The sequence below is a fragment of the Apium graveolens genome, chromosome 1, assembly GCF_009905375.1.
Source record: "Apium graveolens cultivar Ventura chromosome 1, ASM990537v1, whole genome shotgun sequence".
NCBI lineage: Eukaryota > Viridiplantae > Streptophyta > Magnoliopsida > Apiales > Apiaceae > Apium > Apium graveolens.
The window spans coordinates 162,956,048-162,980,656 of NC_133647.1; the positions used below are offsets into that span (position 1 = coordinate 162,956,048).

Below are 24,609 nucleotides of genomic sequence, written 5' to 3' on the forward strand. Positions count from 1 at the left end.
AAAATTATTTTGATCTGAAATTTTGGTTATATCACTAATATATATATATATTTATTGACATCCATACTGTTGGATCGCTAAAAATATTTTAAAAAAAATCGAAACACCAATTCACGACTAAACACTACGTAGTTGTACAAGTCAAACTGATGTTTGACTTTTAAAATGACAAACTAAATAAAATTATTTTGACCTGAAATATTGGTTATATCACTAATATATTTATTTATTGACATCCATATGGTTGGATCGATGAAAAATATTTTTTAAAAAATCGAAACACCAATTCAGGACTAAACACTATGTAGTTATACTAGTCAAATTGATGTTTGACTTTAAAATGGTAAATCAAATAAAATTATTTTGATCTGAAACTTTTGTTATAACACTAATATATATCTATTGACATCCATACGGTTGGATCGATGAAAAATATTTTTAAAAAAACCAAAACACCAATTCAGGACTAAACACTATGTAGTTGTACTGGTCAAATTGATGTTTGATTGTTAAAATGGCAAATCAAATAAAATTATTTTAATCTGAAACTTTTGTTGTAACACTAATATATATCTATTGACTCCATACTATTGGATCGATGAAAAATATTTTTTAAAAAATCAAAACACCAATTTAGGACTAAACACTATGTAGTTGCACTAGTCAAATTGATGTTTGACTGTTAAAATGGCAAACCAAATAAAATTATTTTGATCTAAAACTTTTGTTGTATCACAAATATATATATATATCTATTGACATCCATACGGTTGGATCGATCAAAAATATTTAAAATCGAAACACCAATTTAGGACTAAACATTATGTAGTTGTACTAGTCAAATTGATGTTTGACTGTTAAAATGGCAAACCAAATAAAATTATTTTGATCTGAAACTTTTGTTGTAACATTAATATATATATATATATATATCTATTGACATCCATACGATTGGATCGATGAAAAATATTTTTAAAAAAATCGAAACACCAATTGAGGACTAAACACTATGTAGTTGTACTAGTCAAATTGATGTTTGACTGTTAAAATGACAAACCAAATAAAATTATTTTGATCTGAAACTTTTGTTGTAACAATAATATATATATCTATTGGCATCCATACTATTGGATCGATGAAAAATATTTTTAAAACAATCAAAACACCAATTTAGGACTAAACACAATGTAGTTGCACTAGTCAACTTAATGTTTGACTGTTAAAATGGCAAAAAAAATAAAATTATTTTTGATCTAAAACTTTTGTTGTATCACAAATATATATATATATCTATTGACATCCATACGGTTGGATCGATCAAAAATATTTTTAAATAAATTGAAATACCAATTCAGGACTAAACACTAGTTAGTTCTGCTAGTCAAACTGATGTTTGACTTTTAAAATGGAAAACAAATATAATTGTTTTGATTTGAAATTTTGATTATATCACTAATATGTATTTCTATTGACATCCATACGGTTGGATCGATGAAAAATATTTTGAGAAAAATCAAAACACCAATTTAAACTAAAGACTAGTAAGTCAAAATGATGTTTGACTTTTAAAATGACAAACCAAATAAAATTATTTTGATATGAAATTTTGATTATATCACTAATTTGTATATTTATTGACATCCATACGGTTGGATCGATGACAAATATTTTGAGAAAAATTGAAACACCAATTCAGACTAAAGACTAGGTAGTTATACTAGTGAAAATGATGTTTGACTTTTAAAATGACAAACCAAATAAAATTATTTTGATCTGAAACTTTGGTTATATCACTAATATATATATATATATATATATATATATATTGACATTCATACGGTTGGAATGATGAAAAATATTTTTAAAAAATTCGAAACACCAATTCAGAACTAAACAATAGGTACTTATACTAGTCAAACTGATTTTTGACTTTTAAAATGACAAACCGAATAAAATTATTTTGATCTGAAAATTTGGCTAGATCACTAATTTACGGGTTTCCAAACTTAGAATGTACCTTATATTTAAAATAAATATTAAAAAAATCCAACCGTACAAATATTAAACTTTACACTAAATTTCACTACATACTAATATTGGTGGAATTTATGATAAAATCAGCCAAAAACATGATTCTATTCTTTTTTTCTTAAAATAATGTATTGCTAAAATAAAATTTTGTAAGATTTTAGTTCCAGAACAAAATCATAATATTAAAATAATTTATAAAAAAATTAAGATATAGATCATAATAATTAAAAAATTTATAATTAATAAGGCTTAATTAAATAAAGGCCCAGCACCGGTCCAGCCCGTTGATAGACAAACCCTAGCTATTTATCATTTTTATATAAAACCATCACAAACTAAAGCTATTAGTATTAGTTGTGGCCGTCTGCATCTCTCAATCCCTTTCTTCACTCACATCTCCACACCCATTCACCTCCTCACGATTTCCATTTTCTCCCATCCAAGATACGTCATTGACAGGCTCCTCAAAATCTCAAGATACGCCACCAAACTCATCCTCTCTTCATCTTCACTCCCTTTAAGCCCAACCCAAAAAACACATTTAAAATCTTTTGAATCTAGTGCGGGTCTTAGTCGAAAAGCGTTTCGACTCGGTAAATTCATTCAAGATGTCAACTCATTGCGTAACTCGGTAATTGACTCCGCCCAGACTTGATTTTGACAGTTCTTGTTTATGGAGGAGAAGGGGTTTATTATTTTATTGTACAATATATTTGGTTAGTAAAATCAGGCCTATTTGATGGTAAATATTTGATCTTTATGCAAAAGATTAGTGCTTGGTTTGAGTTTCTTGGGTGTTTTGAGAGTGTTCGGTTGAAAATTAGGGAGCTGAAGAGGGTTAATGTGGTTTCGAGTATTCGGGTTTCAGAAGTGAGGGGGATTAGGTGTGAGTAGGATAGGATGAGGTTGAGGAAGGTGAGGGAGAAGAAGATGTTGAACTGTTGTTCAAGATATGGCTGATGGGTTAATGGCATTGGGTTATATGAGGGATGAGAACAAGCACCCTGAACAAGCGTTGAAATTGTTTACAGACAAGAAATGGGTTGGCATCTCGCCTAATTCAGTAAATCTAGCCTCTGTGATTTCAGCTTGTAGACAAGCAGACAATTCTAAGTTTGGCAGGTTGGTGCATGGGTTTGGATTCAAGCTTTGTTTGGAAGATGTAAATGTGTCAATTGCTCTTGTGCGCATGTATGCAAAATGCGATATGGTGGAAGATGCTAATAATTCTATATTTGTGGCTTATTTGAAATAAGTTCTGACTTGAATTGTGTTACCGGAATATGCTCGGAATCTTGGCAAACTCACCGGATTTTGGAAATTTTCCAATTTCCGGTGAGATTTTTTTAAAAACTTGTTTTAATTAATTCAACCGAAGCTAGTTAAATTTAGAATCCTTATTTTTGACTGGATAAGGTCGAATTTAAGTTTTGGGCGGTTCTTTCAAAATTTTTCGGAAAATTCAAATTTTCGAGCGGGATTTTTAAATTTTAGCGAAAATTTTAATTTGACCGTTTTAGGTCGAATTTGGGCGGTTGAATTTAAGCGGTTGTATTCATCCGGTCGTAATTAGCCCGTCGAATTTAGTTAAATACGACTGAACTCCTAAATTCGACTCCCTTTATTACAACCGATTCAAAATCGGTCGAATTTAGTTAAATTCGACCGCGCGCAGTCAAATTAAGCTAAATTCGACCGATTTTTTTCGGTCGAATTTAGCCTTTTTTCTTGTAGTGCTAGTGTATTCGAAAATGTTTGTGATGAAACTGAAGCTCATATTTTATGGAAAAAACTGGAGAGTACCTTTGAGAAGAAAACGGCAAGAAACAAAACTGCACTAATTAGAAGGCTTATTAATCTGAAGTATAAAGATGGAAGCAGCATGGTGGAGCACACAAATCAGTTTCAGAGCATTGTCAACAAATTGGTCACCTTGGAATTAAAGCTTGATGATGAGGTTCAAGCTTCTTTACTTCTTAGCTCATTGCCTGACAGTTGGGAAACACTAGTGGTGACAATCAGCAACTCTGCACCAGATGGAAAACTAACGATGGATTTGGTTAAAGATAGCTTGTTAAATGAAGAGGCAAAAAGAAAAGAAGCAGGTGAATCTTTTTCAGGGGCACTTCTAACGCAGAAAGAGGAAAGACCTGGAATGAGTCAACAAAGAAATTGGCGCAATTCCAGCAAAAGAGATCATTCCAGGGAAAGATCTAAATCTAGATCAAGAAAAAATGTTACTTGCTACCATTGCAACAAACCTGGACATATGATTAAAGAGTGCAGAATTTTAAAAAGAGAACAGAAAGGCAAGAAGAACGAGAATGAGGCAAACACAATTTCTAATGATGGTGATGTACAGATTGTCCTTGATAGCGCATATGTCAATATTGCTTGTCAGGATACAGATTGGGTGATCGATTCCGGTGCCTCATACCATGTAACATCTCATGCTGAATTTTTTACAAGCTACACCAGTGGTGATTTTGGAATAGTGCGAATGGGAAATAAAGGTGCATCCAAGATTGTCGGTATTGGCGATATTCACTTAGAAACTAACTTTGGAAACAAGCTAGTGCTCAAAGACGTCAGACATGTTCCAGATATTCGACTTAATTTGATCTCTACAGGTAAACTTGATGATGAAGGTTTTGAAAGTTACTATGGTGGAGGTAAATGGAAGCTTACTAAAGGTTCGCTAATTGTTGCTAAGGAAAAGAAAATGAGCACTCTTTATTCGACACAAGCTACACTTTGCAAGGCTGATATAAATACAATTCAGAAGGATGCAAGTCTTGATCTTTGGCATGCAAGGCTCGGTCATATTAGCGAAAAGGGACTCCAAACACTGGTCAGAAAGAAATATTTACCTCAACTGCAAAGTATGTCTTCCCTTAAAACTTGTGATCATTGCATAGTTGGAAAAACACATAGAGTTGCATTCAATACTCATTCCTCATTTAGAAAGCCAGGTGTGATTGATTTGATACATACTGATGTTTGTAGTATGCAAAGTAAATCTCTTGGTGGTGCTCTTAAACAGCAAAGACTGACGTTTACGATAAGTATATCGATGTCCTCGGGGCTGAATCCAGTCTTTAGGAATAATGAGTCCAAAGCTGAGAAAATAACCATCACTGCTTCTTCCCTTGAGGCTTCCAACGTAGGATCAGGTGGGATTAAATGTAATGCAGGTGGCAAACAAGTCTCTTCACCGAGGCCTGTCCGCTCCAAAACTTTCTGTTGAAATTCGAAACTTTTGGGTTCAGACTCAAATAAAATCTTAGAATGTTCAATGAAAGCAGCAGAAGTAACACGCAACTCGGAAGGCGCTTTGTAACATGCAAAATCGACTAGGTATAATGTTCTAGGCTTGGACAGATTGTATATGGTGGATAAAAAGATGACAAAAAAGGAACAACTCAATATTTGGATGTGATCAAACCGAAGACAGTGAAAATTGGCCAGTATCTCACGAGGACCACCATTAAGTACTTGGATAGAAAGAATTATAACCAAGATTGGTACAAGGATAAAATCAACAAAGTGGTTCACAATATAGTGGCACCCTAGTTTGACACACTTCTTCATCTTCGCAGAAATGTCGAAAGCACTTAATTTGTTGATATGCCCTTTCAATGTCTAAAACATATGGAGAGATGGATTAAAATTGAGATGTGCAATTAGAGGGTGACAGGAGGAAGCAGATATATATAGAATGAACAATGAAGCAATAATCAGTTTAAATTTGAGCTTCAATTGAGCCAAAATAGTTTTGAGTTAGACTCATTAATTATAAATTGCAGCTGCTGATATATGCGCGCATGGAGCCGGCAATATCTTACCGATAACACAATATAAAAATAACACGATAATTACGGGTTTGGGTTAGCATTTTTGGTACACGAACACGAAAGTATACCGATGAATTTATTATCGGTTTTGGGTTTATCCTTAGGTACACGACACGAAACGAAAGTACACGAAATAAGTAAATATTTAAATAAATTTAGTAAAATTATATGAATAAATATATCTTACAATAATATTTTATATATAATTTTTACAAAAAATAGATTCAAATAGGAAAATCACAAGATTGACTACACTTTAGTCTTTATGACTTATTGACTTAATACTCGACTTGTAAAAAAATAATATTTAAATATATATTATTTAAATATTACCTTTATTTTTGTTATTAATTTTAAATTACACAAAATACGACACAAAACGTACCTGAAATGAAGGTACACGAACATGAAACAAAATAATTTTTTAAAGATTCGGGTTTGCGTTAAACATTCATGACACGAAATATGAAAGTATATGACACGAGAGTATACAAAACAAATGAATTGTAAGCTGTATGCACACCAAAATATACAGTTGCATTACAAAAAGTGAGGAAATTTGTAATTTATTTTGGTTATTCTTAATATAAAGTATGCAAATTATAAATTTATGAGGTGCATAAAGTTATGAGGTGCATGTATCAACCAGCCTTGTTCACCGAAAACTTGTATAGATGTCTCTCAAGCGTTTTTCTCACGAAATTGAGCTCCAACTGCTCGTGATGTCTGACAATTTTTCTCATTTATGTTAATCTTGAAATTCTTTAAAAATACAATAAAAAAAGGATTGAAACCGCAAACTAATCTAAATAAAGTTCAATTAATTCAACTAAAATATATGATATCACAAATGTTTAATTATCACTAGCATGAAGCATTAGGTGTCATCTTGATATGGAAGCAACATTAAATTATGTGCCCTTTTTCTCTCTCGTAATGCTACCAGAACAACCGAGGTTTTACTTGAAAGTTAAAACCATGGTACCTGTTACTCTAATATTTCTTCGGTTTCAAGAACGTCTTTCGGTTGTTCAAGAATATTTTTGGGTTTAGAACTAAAAAGAAGAGAATATGAGGTATTGTCCCCCGATTCACCTCCGGTGTGGGAATCGGTAATCTGGACGTAGAAATAGGTTTGAGAATACAAAAAAAAATAGAGAGTATATAAAATTGTGTCTTGTTTCTTACTTTTACTGTGTATTTATACTCGTTAAAACTATGCAATTAATGTTCGTCTATGCTAAATACATGGACTAATGTTGGAGGTTGAAACGGTGGAGACATTTTTATTTTGTGTCTCCCAACGGTAAGGGTGAAAGCCTGGCGAGCCTTTAACCCCTCGTTTATACTGGGCCTTTGTCCTTTTGGGCCTTGATGGGCCTATATCTAAGATTAGCAATATGATTTTAACTTTTCAAGTTACTAATCACTACAAGAAAATAGGACAAAACCGACCGTCAAAAACGGTCGGTTAAAAGGCAAAACGGTCGGTTAAAAGGTCATAACCGACCACCATTACCAACACTATCAAACCATATACATTTGAACAAATATACATGATTGCATCCTTGATAAATAAGTCTAATAATTTCTTGTAGTTGACCATAATAATCAAGATTATTTCCGTGCAAATTTCCTCTAATCCTTCATAATTTTTTTCATTGCATAATAACTTTCATAATCCTTCATATTCAACCCTCAAATCCTTCATAATTTTTTTCATTGCATAATAACTTTCGGGTAATGTTTGTTTTTTTGGTAACACATCCGTAAGAAGTTTAAGCAAACTATCAAAAGCTTTATTACTACAATGCGAGTTATTTTTGAATTCCAATAATTTGGTGGTAAAACTTAATCTTGTGTACTTTGTATTGCCGGGATAAATAGGTGCTCCATTTTCAACAATAACCTCGTACAATTTTTTAGCACTATCATTTGGAGCTTCTTTTACATTCATAGTACCCGTATCCGTAGTTTCATAAAATTGATAATTTTCACCGGCTAAATCATGTAACATCGCATTCAAATCTACCGGTTCTTCTACTCTCGAAGGTTCCCGAACACAATAACGGTGATGTGATGTTCGACTACGTTTTCTTTCTATTTTTTCACCGTGCGACGTCCACACGGTATAACCCTCAAGCATCCCTTTAGCGAGCAAATGAAATCTAACATCATCAATCTTTAACCAATTCAAATTTTTACAACGTTTACACGGACACTTCATTGTACCATCTTCCATTCCATTTTCGCTAGCAAATTTAAAAAAAAATTCTACACCAATTCTATATTCCGGGGTCAATGAAATTTTATCGCTTTGCAATTGATTACCAATCCAATTTCGATCAATGGTTTCCATCTACAATAATATTTTTTAAAATTAAAAAAAATATATTTAATAAATAATTTATCATTAATCTCATACAACAAATTATCTTCAATAAACATTAATAAATGAAATAAACATATTTCATAAAACACACAAACACTCACACTATAATTACAATAAATGAAACTAACTTACAAATTATCTAGTACCAAACTTCAATTCTCACAACAAACATTATATAAAAAAATAAAAACATTAAATACATACAACAACATTTAATACATACACCACCAACATAAACACACACACACACATTATTACAAAATATGGAAATAACTTACAATTTTTTGAAACTCCTCCACTTCAATCCTCTGTTTTTTTAATTTTTTAGCCAAAATCAAGAAATGAGGGATATAAACAAAAATCAAGAATAAAACGACAACGTTTTTTCTATAACGGATACTTTTTTTGTACTTTAAATTAATTTTTTATTATTCTACAAAACCGACCACCATATATGGTCGGTTTTAACCTGCAGAATTTGTGTATATAAACCGACCACTTGTAGTCGGTTCGGTTGTAAAAGTGACACATTAGCAAAACGGTGTTGTTTTTTCTATAAAACCGACCACCAGCTGATGGTCGGTTTTATGTGTGACACGTCATCGATACGGTGTCGTTTAGTTGGTATATAACCGACCACTGAGGTCGGTCGGTTTTAAGGTGATCAAATCTACTTCAGTCGGTTATGTCCGGTCAGTTTTACCCTGTTTTCTTGTAGTGAGTACACCATTCTTGCACAATTGTGAGTATGTGACCTTGGCATTTTCAAGCCTGTTGAGACCTAAGATGTATGGCTAGTTTCTGGTTCCCAGTTCCCAGTTCCATCTTTGCTGAGTTGCTCGGTGCATGCTAACTTGAATTTGGACCAGAAAAAGGTACAATATTGGGAGTGCAGTTCACTTTTAATGTGGTCTAGAGGTCCAGTACCAATAAAGATACGAAAAAAGTACAGAAGGCCGAGTCTTAAAACTATGAATTTAAGATTCTACTTGTCAGAATTGACAGGGACGTAGATTCAATATTTTATAAACTGCATTCCAAAATATTAAATCAACTGCTCCTAGTTAGGTCCAAATTGTCTCTGTCAATCTTGGTGAAATGTTAAGATTGCTTTAGATAGTCATACTAAAAATGTTTCAGAGTTCATTAATGCACAGCGTTTATGTTTGTTATATATCAAGTACTTCAAAGCTAAAAGAACAGTTTTATTAGTGCAAGTCCAACAGTCTCTTAATAAGTTTTTTATAAATATTATAAAATATTAACTCTTAGTAATTTAAGACATGATTTTGAATTTGAACTTCAACAATGATCCTTATTTTCATTCCTTATTATTATAATAATAATAAATTTGAATGAGATATGAAATCAACAGAGAGAAAAAAACTAAAAAGAAGAGAAATAAATCATTTTTTTATTGATAAAAATGAAATAAGGGATGACTTGTGTTTCTTAAATATATGACATGAGAGATGTGTTTTAGTAATATAAAGAAGCACTAAGAAACGGTTGGAATGTAAACTTTTTGTCATATTTCTTATATTTGGAGTTAATAACAAATTTAAGTGAGCTGTTGGACTTGCTGTTGGACTTGCTGTTAGTAAAAAACGGATTGACAACTTTAAACAGTGCAAAAAAATTGGTTCATCTTTTCAGTTAGCACCTCCTTTTGTATTTGGTTTTGGGTCACAACGAATACTACGGTGCCTCATTACTGGTGCCATGGACCCGTACAGATAAATCTCCATTTATATTCTTAGGCTCGAATTGAAATTATTGTTATGTTTGAAAGAAGTGAGTAAAAAATATTTGAAATTATGGTTTTTTATGAAAATCAGTTAGTATCTTTATATCTACAAGGTTTTAGTAATATGCATAAATAAATATCCTTAGAGCATCTCTAACAAGATACACATACATTTGTTAGCCGTAAATTTCAAACCCTAAAAATTTAAAAATATATATAAAATGTTAAAAAAACACCTCTCCAACAGATATCTATTAGCAAAAATTTTAAATAAGGAAAAACCAACACTCTACATATATTGAATATATATGTATGAAAACTTATCATTTAGCAAAAAAAATTAGATAACTAGAAATGCTACATCTATTCAATATTCAATGAGAGCCCATAATTTATATCAAATTCAAGTCATTTGCCGTCAAAATAAATATATTCTCCGGCTAGATATGTATATAGGTATATATATTCATAATTTAATTATAGTATATATAATTTAATTATAACATATATGTATTATTTTAAATATTATATTTTAATTTAATTTAATGCTAAGGGTAAAATTATTTTTTTTAATAAAATTATTAAAAATTTCATTGTTTTTGTTTCAAAATAAATCACTGTTAACTAAATTTATTATTAACTTTTATAACTTTTTAATGTAAATTATGTATTTATAAAAATTACTTATAGACGATAATAATTAAAATTAGTAAATATTTTACTATATATATAGGTTATGTCTGCGTCCCACTAAATTCTTTTTAACACCCCCGTAAAACATGGTTTTAAATAATTTTAAATATTTTTTTCTTCTAAATAAAAATATAATGTTTAAACTGTTTATACAAAAAATGAAAATTTTAAAAATGAAAATTATATAATTCTATTTTATAGTAAACTTAAAATGCGTGTGAAGCAGGGGAAAAAATGTACGTAAACAATACGGACAGAGGGAGTAGGTTTTTATGATGTTTAGATTGTTACACTTATATCACAATTTTTTTTTATTAATTGAATATTTTTTTTACTTGTATTAAAAAAATAAAAAAAATTAATTTATTAATAATTCATTTACAACCTCTATTTTTAAAAGATAAATATAAAATATGAATAAAATCATTAAAATTTAAAAATAACAATCAATAATATTATTTCTCAAAAATGACTAACAATTATAGCTAATATCATTAAAGCAAAATTTCTTACATATTCAACAAATTTAAGATAATATCTATTTTACATTGTTTTAGTTAATGAAAATAGCCACTCCACTTCTAGATAGTCTTACCATCAGAAAATCCTTTTTTCCTCTACGGGTATCTTTCATTAAGCATGAATCATATTTAAAATACATATTTAATAATTATTTATTATTAATAAATACATTTATCTATTGATTTACCTAGGCCCATTTAGCAACTTACACTTTCTCCTTGACTGACTTACCTTTTTAATATTTTTTTAAATAAAGATAAATATGTGAAAATATGGTTTGTATATTGTTAACTTATTTAAACGCAAATCAAAATCAAACTCTTTCGCATTAAAAAACACATCTAAATTCAAAAATTTCGGTTCGGTAAAATTTAAATTGAATTGGAACGAATTATAATAAGTACCGACCAAATCAGATATTTCTCTCAATTTTAAACATATTTTCAAACAAAGAAAAAGAAAAGAAAAATTATAGTATGTTTTATTACTCAAGTATTTATTATATATATATATATTTATATTTCATTCAAATTATAAATATTCATTTATTATAACGGGAATGTCGACCCAAAAAACGTGACTCCAATTAATACGATTGAAATATATAACTAAATTATTTTATTATATACATATTCAATTTATATATATATATAGTAATCACTAAATAAGGAGAAATCACTAAATTACATATTATCTGAGATCAATAAATTAGGAGTGATGGATCTGATTACATGATGATGTCATGCAAGAGGTGGATGATATCATATAGGGGTGAACCATTTAATTGTGATGTCATATATGGGTTGGATGATGTCATGTGGGTTGGGGTAGTAAAAGTGTCGATTATGTTTTTTAGTTTTTAATTTTAAAATAAGTTTCTATTTGATCATTTTCATATATATATATATAGTTCTAATTATTTGTGGAGTACTAGAGTCTACTTACATTCTATAATTAAAATATTATGTAAAATATTATTGAACATATTATTTTATGAATCATTTTAAATAAATATTATTATTTAAAAGAAAATCTTGCAAATCGCATATATTTTACAAGTAGAATATGTATATTCTGCAATGCAAAGATATATGTTCTGCAAACTAATATGTATTGTAAAAAAATATGTTTTATAATTTTCTACTCACAAATAGTATATGTTTTGCATAATTCTCATTTTACTCATTAAAATAGTGATATTTTATGTAAAATGTATCACAAAAATAATATTGATGTGCAAAACATGCCTGTACAATAATAAGACTAAGTCACATTAACAACCTTGAGATTTAGTTGTTTGATAATTAATTTTGTATTCTGTATTGTAATACTTGAGTCTATAAAATGGTTTGAAGATTAGACTGTAGGATTTTTCGGCGAACAGATTTAACCTAAAAAAAAACTATGAAAGAAGATCAAATATGATCATGCCTCAGAGAAAAGTGTAGAAATTTGGAATTGAATAAAGTTATTTTATGAAAAATATTCTAAGTCAAGATATCGACAATTCACATATCAAGGTATATCGAGAAGTCATTCGATAAGTCCAGAATGACTTATCGAGAAGTCCAAAATGGCTTATAGAGAAGTCTTAGAGATATCGACAAGTCAAATGAAGATGTAAAAAATTGGAGATATCAACAAGTCATTTCTGCATGTAGAGAACTCAGAGATATCGACAAGTCAAATGAAGATGTGAATGATTGGAGATATCGACAAGTCAATTTCTCATGATAGAGATATCAGAGATATCGACAAATCAAAATGTGTGTGTAAAGATCTCAGAGATATCAACAAGTCATTTCTACATGTAGAGATCTCAGATATATCGACAAGTCATTTAACATGCAAGGATCTAGAGATCTCGACAAGTCAAGTATACCTATAGAGAACTCGGATACCTCGATAAGTCGCTATACTTATCGAGATGTCACTTCTCTATGGAATAAACTGGAGATCTCGATATACTTCTCAAATATAGAATGCAGACAAGTTCAAGATTAGAGATTATCAGTCAACAAACGAGCTAGTCACGGGATTGAAAAGTTACTAGATTGAAAAGTCTACAAAGTAATTGGAAGAATTCAAGATCAAGGGCCAAGATTAATTGGACAAAGGATGGTCACAGACATGCAATATTCAGCATATATTTGCTAAGTTAGAAATGAAAATAGAAAAGGTTGTTTTAGAAAGTAGTTTAGTACATTTTAGTACAAGTCTTGTAAACCCGTCCTTAGTTCAGAAGTAACAAAACGAATCTAAATTTTCTTGTATTCTCTCAAGTATGAAACCGAGTTCTTATTTTCTTAAGAACACATAATTTGTAGCAAGGCCAACTTAATTTAATACAAGTTAAGTCAATTTTAAAAATACTGTGCTTGTTGATTATTTCTATAAACACAATATCTCTACAAACTTAAACTGCTTTGTTCACCTAAAATCCAAACAAGTTTAAAAAGGCTAAAAATCCAAGAAAGACATTCATCTCCCTTTGTGTTGCATTCAATATCTAAACATGTTCGGTAATAGTTTACATAATATTTAGTTGCAGAACGCACGTGGACTCGAAAACTCCACAAAAATTTAGGAATACATAAAACTTGACTCACTATATATATGTATCTATACTAGTTGGCAATACCGTGTGAATCACGGACCTAGATTATACTCGTATAAAAACTGGGTCCAGATTAAAGTAAAAATATCAAATATTATATTAAAAACTCTCTAACTTAATATTCTTGATATTCTGAAAAAATGGTCACGAAAAGTTATCACACTAAAACAGATTATATATATTCTCGTTACCACACGGAACATAGACTATTTTAATCACCATACACAGATTATTAATTTGAATAATAATAGTTTAAATAGTTTAAAGGGTTCTAATTTATTAAATTTGTTAAATACACACGGAACATAGACTATTTTAATCACCATACATAGATTATTAATTTGGACAATAATAGTTTAAATAGTTTAAATGGTTCTAATTTATCAAATTTGTTAAATACTATATTGAGTGAATAGTATTTTTTTAATTATTTACATGTAATCATAATAATTAAATATAAGTGAAATTATAGAAGATACATTATAATTTTTTTTGTTTAATTAGATAATTGTAGGGAATCAAACCATTGTGAAAATATAAATCAATACTATTTAAATGAACAATAAATAAACTTATTTTAATTATATATAGTCATGCCAAATTGAAATTAAGTAAAATCATAGAAGTTAAATAAAAAATGAATCTTATATAATAATAAGGAATCGAACCATCATGGAATTAAGAATTTTAATTATATGAATAAATTTTAAATAAGTACGCAGTTGTGGAGAATCAAACCCGAGGTTACAGTGTGGTTAATTAACATTAATTAATGTCGGTACCAAAATTTGGTATTTTCTGATACTTTGGTATTATTGTGTTTCATTCAAATGGTATTTTTCTTAATAATAAAAAGTATTGAAAATAAATTGCAAATACAATAGAAGTTAATTTGTATTAGTACTTGTAACATATTAGTACTTGTAACGAGACAAACTTTTAGAGCACAAAGTCAACAAAGTCTACTGAGAATATAAGTCAATTAGTTTTCGAAGTTATCATTTAATAATATAAAATTTAAATGTAGTCTACTGAGCACTAAAATTGGTTACTTTGTTACTTTTGATATTTTTGTGTTTTAATAAAACATGGTTCACTTGTTAATAAAAAAAATGGTAGATTTCAATTCGTGTTAGTTCGTGAATTCAATTAGTGTTAGTAGCGGATAAACAATAAGTACAAACGAGTATAAACAACAAGTTATTCGAAATTTTTAATCTAACATTTAATAAGAAAAATAATTGTCAGTGACTGGTCATATAGGGTATATTGTACATATTTAATAATGCAAACGAAGGTTAATAATTGGTAAGAAGTTGTTTTTGTAATTGAAATAATTATTTTTTCAATTTAAATAAGAAGTTGTTTTAGTAGACATCTAGGCTGCTTAGGTGTCTAGTATTTTCTCTTGATGGATGGTCTAGTTAGGTGGCAATGCATGAATTACTCTCTTATATAGAGTTATGTAGTAAATTATTATTAAGAAAATATAAAATATATATATAATCTTGTTATGGATTAAAACTAATATATATAATTGCTGTATTTAATACTAAGGAACGTGAGCTTCAAGGCTCGATTTTGACTGCTCTTGTGTTTCGTGACTCAATCTGCCTTAACAAGATGCCTACGTACCTTGCTGATTGCCAAGGATCAAGTCAAAAAACGTAGTTCTGATCTGTTGGGTGAGACCCCTTATATAGATGTTGGGAGTCCTTGAATTGGACTTGGTATAGGAGACTTGGTGGTCAAGTCTCTGAATTAGGATATACTTAGGAGTCCTAGGGAGTAGGAAGCTGATTCCTTATCCTATGAGGTTCCTTGGAGGCCAACCTACAAGGATTTATATCCTCACTAGGACTTATCTTAATAGCGGTTTTTCTCCCTTATTTATTAATTACAAAATTAATAAATAATCAGGGTTTTTGGGCCTTCTTTATTCCATCAGACCTGATCTGGTCCATCAGGCCTGATCGACATGTTAACCTTTCTGGTCTGAATGTCATACATCTTCTTATTGGTCATAGGAGCCCATACCTTGTACAATTAATGCAATATTTAATTATACAATCAGGATTTATTTATCTCTACCATTTGCCCCCCAACTTTTGGGAAATATTGATTAGGTTTCGCAGAAGTTAAGTCTATTCATTTCCTTACAGGGTTTCGTTTTTGCATAAAGTGTGGAGCAACCTACACGTTTACAACGATTGTTCCTTTTATTCAGGAATTATCTTAATTTCCAGGAATTTTTCCCTTAATTCTAGGATTTTTCTCTAATTTTCTGGATTTTTCCCTTATTTTTTAGGATTTATCCTTATTTTTCTGGATTTTTCCCTTAATTTCTGGGATTTATCCTTAATTTTATGGATTTTTCCCTTAATTCTGGGATTTATCCTTATTTTTCTGGATTTTTCCCTTAATTTCTGGGATTTATCCTTAATTTCCTGGATTTATTCCTTATTTCTGAAAATATTAGCATTTTTCAGAAAATATTTTAATGAATTTCCTTGTTTTTCTATAATTTTCCAGGAATTTTTCCTTCTTTTTCTTCCCCCTTTTTCCTTTTTCCTTTTTCTCTTTTTTTATACAGATTTCAACCAGGAATCCTGTTCGACCAGGATCCTGGTCGAATTAGCCTCTGCTGTGCCTTGGTCGAAGGCTTTTCGAGGAGGATGCATTCGATCAGGAATCCTGGTCGAATTTCGGCCAGGATTTTCCCCTTAATTTCTTTTTTTTTTGTCGACTAGGAATTTTTTGACTAGGATTTTCGTCCCTTTCGGTCAGGATTTTTGTGTTTCTGACCGAATTAACCATCTTTCTTGCCTTGGTCGAAGCTATTTAAAGCAGAATTGATTCGACCAGGAATATATCTTGTCTCCTGGTCGACAGGGTCAAGGAACAAATACTATTCTGGCATTTTGGTCGAAGAACTATCATTTCCGACCAAGAATTTTGGTCAGAATTCCTTTTTTGACCGAATTAGCTTCTTTTATCAGCCCTGGTCGAGGGAAATTCGACCTCAGACCATTCAACCAGGATTTCTTTGTGCTTTCTGGTCGACAAGGTCAAGAATATGTGCATATATATTTTTTAGGCCCCTAATGCTGGGCTGAAACTTGGGCTCATTTTAACTGGGCTTTCAATTTGGGCCAACATTTTGGGTTCAGACCCATTTTTTTAGTTGGGCTTCTTTTCCACCCCTAAAATCATTTGGGCCCTTAACTGGGCTTTTATTTTCTAAGCCCAAATTCCAAATTACTCTAGGATTGTTCTGGATTCTTCCAGAATCTTCAAAAAACTCAAGTTTTTTCTCTTGAATTTTCCAGGAATTTCCTGATGCTTCCAGAACCTTCTTATTTTTGGGCCTGAATGGGCTTTCCTAGGCCCAATTTCCTCTTTTTCCTCCTATATAAAGGTGGGGGGGGAGTGAGCTCTCACTCACACTCTTCACTCTTCATTTCATTCATTTCTAAAATTCTCCAATCTTTCTCCTCTCTCAACCTTCCTCCCTTAGCTTTCAGAACCTTCTTCCTTTCAAAGTTTCCAAGCTTTTCCAGCTTTACTAATGGCTGATAAGAGTTCCGAGAGGGCGGCCAAGATAGCCTCGGCTTCAAAACGATGTAAGGATATCGAGATCCGTTCTTCGTATATGTCTTTAATCGATATGATTAATACTAGGGGGGATGAATATCCCTCTACTGCACATCTCGATTCTTTTAATCATTGTAATACTTGGCACAACATAGATTTCGATAAACTAAATGCACGTTATAACGTCCTTCCTCCTCTTAGATTAGTTCCAGTCTCTGGTGGTGACCGTACTTGCCACTGGAGACCCGACACTCTCTTTATTTACACTGATGCCCTTAATGCTGGGTTTAGGTTTCCTTTCCACCCTTTTATTCCTCATCTTTTAGCTGATTTACAAATCAACCCGTGTCAGCTTCCTCCAAACGCTTGGAGGAACATTTTATGTTTTATGGTCTGCTGCCTTAGGGAGGGCTTTCCTCTTTCTGTAGCTGTTTTTAGGAAGGTCTTTCAGTGCTATAATAGCTCTTCCAGTATTTGTGGTTGGGTCTATGTCAAGCAAAGGCCCAAAAGTAAATATATCTTTAACAGCGCCTCCATTCCTGATAACAACCAAAACTGGAGAAACAGTTTCGTTGGGTTACGTTGGGAGAATGGTGACTGGGACACACTCTTCCGATCTTCCTTCGGGAAGGTCAGTGATGGTAGCCTCAAATCCATTCACTTAACTCCCGAAGAAACTATTATTTATAATGGGCTTACTCAAGACGATGGCACTACTACCAGCTGGACTCTCTTAGAGGAGTTTTCCCTCATTCACGTGGGACTATCCTCTGTTTCTAAACAGGGTATTTTTCTTCCCTTCTCATCTTTATTTCATTTCATGCATTATTAACATCACTTATTTTGTCTTTTGCCCTGTTTCGCAGCTGCTAAGGAGATTAACGAGGATAATGTTCCTCCCGTTGAAGAGACTGCTAGGATGAAGAAAGCTCGGCTCGCAGGCCTAGACACCCGGGAAAAGGCGACAGAGCCTATCTTCTTGAGAAAACACAATGAGCCTACGGGGGAGGCTTTAACTGAAGGAGCTGAGGGCCATAATGCTCCTATCACTGCTGCTGCCCCTGCTGCTGCTGCTACAGGCGCCTTTCAGCCTCTCTGGGGATTCCGCCGAGGGGATACCGTGGTGGGTTCCACGAAGCATGCTTGGGATTGGTCCTACCATAGCGTGACTCCCAAGTACTTTACTGACGTGGTGGCCACCCCTGACCTTGAGAGGATTAAGCTCATGGGAGCCCAGTCTTTGGCTTCGGTATGCCTTCTCTCTTTTGAACTTATCTTTCATTCTTGTAGCATTTTCTTGCCTTATACTTTGTTGATTGCTTTGTTTCAGTGTAACGCCTATTTTCAAGGCGCTGTGAGGCAAGCCGAGTCATGGAAGCGGGCTTCTGATAAGGCCGAAAATGCCCTCAGGATGCAACATATGAAGTATGCTACCCTGGAGAAGAAGCTCAAGCGCAAGGAGGAAGAACTCAGAGAGTCTAACGCCGAGCTGGTGGTACTTCGGGCGGAGAAGGATAAAGCTATAGACAACTATCTGGACTCGGAGGAGTTTGCCCAATCCATGAGGATTAGGGATGATTCAGTCTTTCCCGGGTTTTTTAGGACTGGTTGGGACACGGCCCTTGGGACCGTGAACGAGGCTTGTCCTGATATTAACCCGGCGGACTATGTCTGCCCTGATGACGAGGCTTTGCTACAGAGGTTTCGTACCCGAGTAGTTGTCTCGGATCATGTTCCTCAGGATCCACTCCTTCCTCCTCGTATAAAAACTGGGTCCAGATTAAAGTAAAAATATCAAATATTATATTAAAAACTCTCTAACTTAATATTCTTGATATTCTGAAAAAATGGTCACGAAAAGTTATCACACTAATACGGATTTTATATATTCTCGTTACCACACGGAACATAGACTATTTTAATCACCATACATAGATTATTAATTTGAATAATAATAGTTTAAATAGTTTAAAGGATTCTAATTTATCAAATTTGTTAAATACACACGGAACATAGACTATTTTAATCACCATACATAGATTATTAATTTGGACAATAATAGTTTAAATAGTTTAAAGGGTTCTAATTTATCAAATTTGTTAAATACTATATTGAGTGAATAGTAATTTTTTTAATTATTTACATGTAATCATAATAATTAAATATAAGTGAAATTATAGAAGATACATTATAATTTTTTTTGTTTAATTAGATAATTGTAGGGTATCAAACCATTGTGAAAATATAAATAAATACTATTTAAATGAACAATAAATAAATTTATTTTAATTATATATAGTCATGCCAAATTGAAATTAAGTAAAATCATAGAAGTTAAATAAAAAATGAATCTTATATAATTATAAGGAATCGAACCATCATGGAATTAAGAATTTTAATTATATGAATAAATTTAAATAAGTACGCAGTTTTGGAGAATCAAACCCGAGGTTACAGTGTGGTTAATTAACATTAATTAATGTCGGTACCAAAATTTGATATTTTCTGATACTTTGGTATTATTGTGTTTCATTCAAATGGTATTTTTCTTAATAATAAAAATTATTGAAAATAAATTGTAAATAGAATAGAAGTTAATTTGTATTAGTACTTGTAACGTATTAGTACTTGTAACGAGACAAACTTTTAGAACACAAAGTCAACAAAGTCTACTGAGAATATAAGTCAATTAGTTTTCGAAGTTATCATTTAATAATATAAAATTTAAATGTAGTTTTCTATTTATATAGTGAGCACTAAAATTGGTTACTTTGTTACTTTTGATATTTTTGTGTTTTAATAAAACATGGTTCACTTGTTAATTAAAAAAATGGTAGATTTCAATTCGTGTTAGTTCGTGAATTCAATTAGTGTTAGTAGCGGATAAACAATAAGTACAAACGAGTATGAACAACAAGTTATTCGAAATTTTTAATCTAACATTTAATAAGAAAAATAATTTTCAGTGACTGGTCATATAGGGTATATTGTACATATTTAATAATGCAAACGAAGGTTAATAATTGGTAAGAAGTTGTTTTTGTAATTGAAATAATTATTTTTTCAATTGAAATAAGAAGTTGTTTTAGTAGACATCTAGGCTGCTTAGGTGTCTAGTATTTTCTCTTGATGGATGGCCTAGTTAGGTGGCAATGCATGAATTACTCTCTTATACAAAGTTATGTAGTAAATTATTATTAAGAAAATATAAAATATATATATAATCTTGTTATGGATTAAAACTAATATATATAATTGTTGTATTTAATACTAAGGAACGTGAGCTTCAAGGCTCGATTTTCACTGCTCTTGTGTTTCGTGACTCAATCTGCCTTAACAAGATGCCTACGTACCTTGCTGATTGCCAAGGATCAAGTCAAAAAATGTAGTTCTGATCTATGGGGTGAGACCCCTTATATAGATGTTGGGAGTCCTTGAATTGGACTTGGTATAGGAGACTTGGTGGTCAAGTCTCTGAATTAGGATAGACTTAGGAGTCCTAGAGAGTAGGAAGCTGATTCCTTATCCTATGAGGTTCCTTGGAGGCCAACCTACAAGGATTTATATCCTCACTAGGACTTATCTTAATAGCGGTTTTTCTCCCTTATTTATTAATTACAAAATTAATAAATAATCAGGGTTTTTGGGCCTTCTTTATTCCATCAGGCCTGATCTGGTCCATCAGGCCTGATCGACATGTTAACCTTTCTGGTCTGAATATCATACATCTTCTTATTGGGCCTAGGAGCCCATACCTTGTACAATTAATGCAATATTTAATTATACAATCAGGATTTATTTATCCCTATCATTTGCCCCCCAACTTTTGGGAAACATTGATTAGGTTTCGCAGAAGTTAAGTCTATTCATTCCCTTACAGGGTTTCGTTTTTGCGTAAAGTGTGGTGCGACCTACACGTTTACAACGATTGTTTCTTTTATTCAGGAATTATCTTAATTTCCAGGAATTTTTCCCTTAATTCCAGGATTTTTCTCTAATTTTCTGGATTTTTCCCTTAATTTCTAGGATTTATCCTTATTTTTCTGAATTTTTCCCTTAATTTCTGGGATTTATTCTTAATTTTCTGGATTTTTCCCTTAATTTCTGGGATTTATCCTTATTTTTCTGGATTTTTCCCTTAATTTCTGGGATTTATCCTTAATTTCCTGGATTTATTCCTTATTTCTGAAAATATTAGCATTTTTCAGAAAATATTTTAATGATTTTCCTTATTTTTCTATAATTTTCCAGGAATTTTTCCTTCTTTTTCTTCCTCCTTTTTCCTTTTTTCTTTTTCTCTCTCTTTTTTTTTAATACAGATTTCAACCAGGAATCCTGTTCGACCAGGATCCTGGTCGAATTAGCCTCTCCTGTGCCTTGGTCGAAGGCTTTTCGAGGAGGATGCATTCGATCAGGAATCCTGGTCTAATTTCGGCCAGGATTTTCCCCTTAATTTCTTTTTTTTTTGTCGACTAGGAATTTTTCGACTAGGATTTTCGTCCCTTTCGGTCAGGATTTTTATGTTTCTGACCGAATTAACCATCTTTCTTGCCTTGGTCGAAGCTATTTCGAGCAGAATTGATTCGACCAGGAATATATCTTGTCTCCTGGTCGACAGGGTCAAGGAACAAATACTATTCTGGCATTTTGGTCGAAGAACTATCATTTCCGACCAAGAATTTTGGTCAGAATTTCTTTTTTGACCGAATTAGCTTCTTTTATCAGCCCTGGTCGATTTCTTTGTGCTTTCTGGTCGACAAGGTCAAGAATATGTGCATATATATTTTTTAGGCCCCTAATGCTGGGCTGAAACTTGGGCTCATTTTAACTGGGCTTTCAATTTGGGCCAACATTTTGGGTTCAGGCCCATTTTTTTAGTTGGGCTTCTTTTCCACCCCTAAAATCATTTGGGCCCTTAACTGGGCTTTTGTTTTCTAAGCCCAAATTCTAAATTACTCTAGGATTGTTCTGGATTCTTCCAGAATCTTCAAAAAACTCAAGTTTTTTCTCTTGAATTTTCCAGGAATTTCCTGATGCTTCCAGAACCTTCTTATTTTTGGGCCTGAATGGGCTTTCCTAGGCCCAATTTCCTCTTTTTCCTCCTATATAAAGGTGGGGGGGGGGGAGTGTGCTCTCACTCACACTCTTCACTCTTCATTTCATTCATTTCTAAAATTCTCCAATCTTTCTCCTCTCTCAACCTTCCTCCCTTAGCTTTCAGAACCTTCTTCCTTTCAAAGTTTCCAAGCTTTTCCAGCTTTACTAATGGCTGATAAGAGTTCCGAGAGGGCGGCCAAGATAGCCTCGGCTTCAAAACGAGGTAAGGATATCGAGATCCGTTCTTCGTATATGTCTTTAATCGATATGATTAATACTAGGGGGGATGAATATCCCTCTACTGCACATCTCCATTCTTTTAATCATTGTAATACTTCGCACAACATAGATTTCGATAAACTAAATACACGTTATAACGTCCTTCCTCCTCTTAGATTAGTTCCAGTCTCTGGTGGTGACCGTACTTGCCACTGGAGACCCGATACTCTCTTTATTTACACTGATGCCCTTAATGCTGGGCTTAGGTTTCCTTTCCACCCTTTTATTCCTCATCTTTTAGCTGATTTACAAATCAACCCGTGTCAGCTTCCTCCAAACGCTTGGAGGAACATTTTATGTTTTATGGTCTGCTGCCTTAGGGAGGGCTTTCCTCTTTCTGTAGCTGTTTTTAGGAAGGTCTTTCAGTGCTATAATAGCTCTTCCAGTATTTGTGGTTGGGTCTATGTCAAGCAAAGGCCCAAAAGTAAATATATCTTTAACAGCACCTCCATTCCTGATAACAACCAAAACTGGAGGAACAGTTTCGTTGGGCTACGTTGGGAGAATGGTGACTGGGGCACACTCTTCCGATCTTCCTTCGGGAAGGTCAGTGATGGTAGCCTCAAATCCATTCACTTAACTTCCGAAGAAACTATTATTTATAATGGGCTTACTCAAGACGATGGCACTACTACCAGTTGGACTCTCTTAAATGAGTTTTCCCTCATTCACATGGGACTATCCTCTGTTTCTCAACAGGGTATTTTTCTTCCCTTCTCATCTTTATTTCATTTCATGCATTATTAACATCACTTATTTTGTCTTTTGCCCTGTTTCGCAGCTGCTAAGGAGATTAACGAGGATAATGTTCCTCCCGTTGAAGAGACTGCTAGGATGAAGAAAGCTCAGCTCGCAGGCCTAGACACCCGGGGAAAGGCGACAGAGCCTATCTTCTTGAGAAAACACAAGGAGCCTATGGGGGAGGCTTTAACTGAAGGAGCTAAGGGCCATAATGCTCCTATCACTGCTGCTGCCCCTGCTGCTGCTGCTACAAGCGCCTTTCAGCCTCTCTGGGGATTCCGCCGAGGGGATACCGTGGTTGGTTCCACGAAGCATGCTTGGGATTGGTCCTACCATAGCGTGACTCCCAAGTACTTTACTAACGTGGTGGCCACCCCTAACCTTGAGAGGATTAAGCTCATGGGAGCCCAGTCTCTGGCTTTGGTATGCCTTTTCTCTTTTGAACTTATCTTTCTTTCTTGTAGCATTTTCTTGCCTTATACTTTGTTTATTGCTTTGTTTCAGTCTAACGCCTATTTTCAAGGCGTTGTGAGGCAAGCCGAGTCATGGAAGCGGACTTCTGATAAGGCGATAATGGCCTCAGGAGACAATATAAGAAGTATGCTACCCTGGAGAAGAAGCTCAAGCGCAAGGAGGAAGAACTCAGAGAGTCTAACGCCGAGGTGGTGGTACTTCGGGCGGAGAAGGATAAAGCTATAGACAACTATCTGGACTCGGAGGAGTTTGCCGAATCCATGAGGATTAGGGATGATTCAGTCTTTCCCGGGTTTTTTAGGACTGGTTGGGACACGGCCCTTGGGACCGTGAATGAGGCTTGTCCTGATATTAACCCGGCGGACTATGTCTGCCCTGATGACGAGGCTTTGCTACAGAGGTTTCGTACCCGAGTAGTTGTCTAGGATTATCTAGGATTCGTCCCTTACACAAGTCTTAATAAACTTCAAAATAAAACTAGAACATATAAATCCTAAGCAAGCAAAGCTTCAAGGTGCTTTTCAACCTACTCGTCATCTTGACAAGTGAGAATCGTATCCAACTGCCC

General features: G+C 32.9%; 1 pseudogene; it reads right to left on the minus strand.

Moving 5' to 3' along the window:
• Nucleotides 1–24,609, minus strand: part of LOC141709209 (3-ketoacyl-CoA synthase 6-like) — a 39,396-nt pseudogene that overhangs the window by 2,708 nt on the left and 12,079 nt on the right.